Source organism: Lynx rufus, unplaced genomic scaffold, assembly GCF_022079265.1.
Source record: "Lynx rufus isolate CCGP_SWC_20201006 ecotype Redwood Valley unplaced genomic scaffold, mLynRuf1.p SCAF_8, whole genome shotgun sequence".
NCBI classification, from domain to species: domain Eukaryota; kingdom Metazoa; phylum Chordata; class Mammalia; order Carnivora; family Felidae; genus Lynx; species Lynx rufus.
The window spans coordinates 67,970,165-67,973,750 of NW_025814896.1; positions in this window are offsets into that span (position 1 = coordinate 67,970,165).

Consider the following 3,586-nt stretch of genomic DNA (forward strand, 5'->3'; position numbering starts at 1 on the left):
TATTACCCCACCTCCTGTTAACCACAACTCTGATCTCTTTTTCATGAGTTTAGGGTTTTGATTTTTGGATTCCGAATATAAGTGAAGTGGCCGAGAACCCACTGGTTTCTCCACAAATGGCTAGACAGAACCAAGGGCCCAGGAGACTCAGCTCCCAGGATTTGTAGAGCACATGGCAGTTTAGAGCAATTTCCAGCCTGGGGTCTTCCCCAGGCAGAGGCTTCTGAAACTTGCATGTCTGGGCTTCAAGAGCTGGGAGCCTAGGAGGGGTGGGGAGGAAGGCTTCTCTGTCTCTGTGAAGCCCCTGGCCATAAAGTCCGGCTCAATTTCTGCTCTGCTGGCCCAGCCTCTCCAGGACAATGAAGGGCCTATGCTGTGCGGAGAGGAGTGATTTTCTTCCTTTCCCAGCCATCAAGTGGGGAAGAAGCGTCCACACCCTAACTCTAAGCCTCAAGGGAGTACAGGAAGTCCCAACACGTCCTGTAGAACAACTTAGTAATTTTCCAGTTACTAATTTGCCTTACCTGTTCTGTTCAAACAGGCTAATTGTTTCCTCAAAAAGGCTCAGGTGTAGTGGGATGAGGTCACCAGAGACATGCCTAAACAATTACAAACACTGGTCATGGGTGTGCCAAAAGACTGCTAACCGGCTACTCAGACTGTTGGTCTGATTTTCTCTCTCCTGAAGGAAATTCGGTGAGGGCGCGCCTCCTGGTGGTAACATGCGATTATGCCAGGCAGAAGAATCATTCTGGGTAGCAAGTGACTCCTTCCCCTTCCTTGGGTAGGAGAACAGCTGGGCTTAGGTGCTGCCTTTGGAATGTTCTCAGCAGGGCATATTAATGTTATTTCTCAATAGCTATTTATTGATTGAAATATGAAGTAAATGTGATTAGTATAATCTATTCGTAATTGTGATCTTCGAAGGTGTGAATTTTAATCAAAGCAAAAAAATCTGCCAAGGCAAAAAAGAGGGAAATAGTGATCTCTGGCCTGCTAACAAAAGAGAACATAACTTTGAGGGCTTCCATATATTTTCTGCTTTTTTTTTTTTTAACTCTCTGCTTTTACATTGTGGGCATTCTACTCTCTATTTACTTAGAACAACTCAATTTTGTATTATAAAAAATTTCAGATATCCGCAAAAATAGAGAGAAAAGAGCAATAAATCCCCATATGCTCATTATCCAGGTTCTGGAGCTATCAAGGTTTTGTCATACTCACTTTATAGATTCCATTAATTTTTTCTAGTTGCTTTTTGCCCCAGATATCATGTTACTCTAAATATTTCAGTATGCACTTCTAGAAACTGGGCATTTTGTTTAATAACCACATACCATTATCATATCTTAAAACTTCATCATCCCTTGTACACATGCACCACAATTTGCTTATGCACACTCCTGTTGCTGGACATTGGAATTGTTTCCAACCTGAGCTACTGTGAAAAAAAGCTGCTATGAATATGTTTGCATCAATCTTTCTGTGGACATAAGTTTCCATTTCTCTTGGGTAACTTCCCTGGAGTAGAATAACTTGTCACAATGAATGTGTGTGTTTAACTTTGTAAGAAAACCCAGTCTCTTCCCCCTGAGCACTCCCTTTTTCACCACATTCTAGTAGTAGTAGTTCTGCATTCTGCATATGCCCAGCAGCTTCCCTAAGGTGTCACTTAACTTGTCCCTCTCACTCCTGGGTTGCCTATAAACTAGACGTTTGGTCTAAAACCTGGATGAGATTCAGTTTAAATACTGAATGCTTCAGATTTGGCACTGTGTGCTCCATCTTACATCTCATTGGAAGGCACAGAAGTGACACAGTTTCCTCACTCTTAATTAAGACATTAAGGCTGATCAGTAGAGGGGTGCCTGGGTGGCTAGGTCGGTCGAGCATCTGACTTTGGCTCAGGTCATGATCTCCCTGTTTGTGGGTTCCAGCCCCATGTTGGGTTCTGTGCTGACAGCTTGCAGCACAGAGCCTGGAACTGGCTTCAGATTCTGTGTCTTCCTCTCTCTGCCCCTCCCCCACTCATTCTCGCTCTCTCTCTCTCTCTCGCTCTCTCTCAAATATAAATAAACATTGGGGCACCTGGGTGGCTCAGTCGGTTGAGCGGCCGACTTCGGCTCAGGTCACGGTCTCGTGGTCCGTGAGTTCGAGCCCCGCGTCGGGCTCTGTGCTGACAGCTCGGAGCCTGGAGCCTGTTTCGGATTCTGTGTCTCCCTCTCTCTGACCCTCCCCCGTTCATGCTCTGTCTCTCTCTGTCTCAAAAATAAATAAGTGTTAAAAAAATTAAAAAAAAAATATAAATAAACATTAAAAAAAAAAAAAAAGACTGATCAGTAGATCCAGGAGGGTGGTGGCCTGATCCTCCCCATTAGCCCTTCATCTAATGGTTTCAAATGATCTTTGCCTTGAATTTTTGTTAGGAATTGCAGAATGTTGCTTTTTAAAAAAATTCTATCAACCCTCCACATTTATTGCATGGAATTCTTCTGTAAAAAGAGACTTCCTTTAACAACGTTATCTCACTGTTGTATAGGACAGGCAGGAAAAATACTTAACTATTTGTCTCTAATTTTCTAGTGAAAATTTTTAGTTTGGCTTATTGATTGTTAGAAACTTTTAAAAAGCCCGAGACAAGAAAAGTTCTCCCAGTCAAATACTGCTCCAAGCATACAAATAAGAATCCCCTCACCTTGCTTAGAGAAACAGAAACCTGATATACAGGAACACTCACGTGTTAATGGACTTGGAGAGATTGTGGGCTAAAGGGTAACAATGGTAGTGATAACAGTTACTAACATTTAAGGAACATTTCCTATTGATTTAAGTTCATGAACTAATAATGAAATTTAACTCATTTTCATAATAAGTAAATAGTTACACCGAAAATAATAGTGCCAGTCATTGTGCAACCCAAGGGGCCTTATTCTAGTTACGTTTCACTTTTTCGAGAGAAAGAGAGAGAGAGAGAGAGAGAGAGAAAGAGAGGGAGGAAGGGAGAGGGGCAGAGGGAAAGAGAGACAGAATCCTAAGCAGGCTCCATGCCTAGCGCCCAGCCCAATATGGGGCTCCATCCCACGCCCCTGGGATCTGGGATCGTGACCTGAGCCGAAATCCAGAGTAGGGCTCTCAACTGACTGAGCCACCCAGGCCCCTCTAGGTTTCACTCTTTAACCCTGACGAAACCATTGATTGATTTCTGTGTTCAGTTGGCATTTACTAAGCCCCCACTCCTTTAGGAAAACAAAAATAAATTAGACCCTGATGCCATGAGGTCTCAAAGGGCCTAGCAGATGAATTTTGCCTCAGTGGTTCCCTGGACTTGTCTTGCACAGACGTTAACAGACTTTGTGATGAGACATACAAGGAAAATGCTGAAGTTGGAGGCAACACCCTAAAGTCAGACACCACCTGCCCCTATGCACAGGTGGCAAATGTATAACTGGCTCTGGTGTCAGGGGGAAGCCCGGATTAGTAGTATTTGCCTGTTTCCCATCATAAATGGTAAATACTCCCATAGTGGCCAGTTTCAAGCTACCTGCATGAGGTCGCTGAATGCAGAATTTACAAACCTATGCCTTGT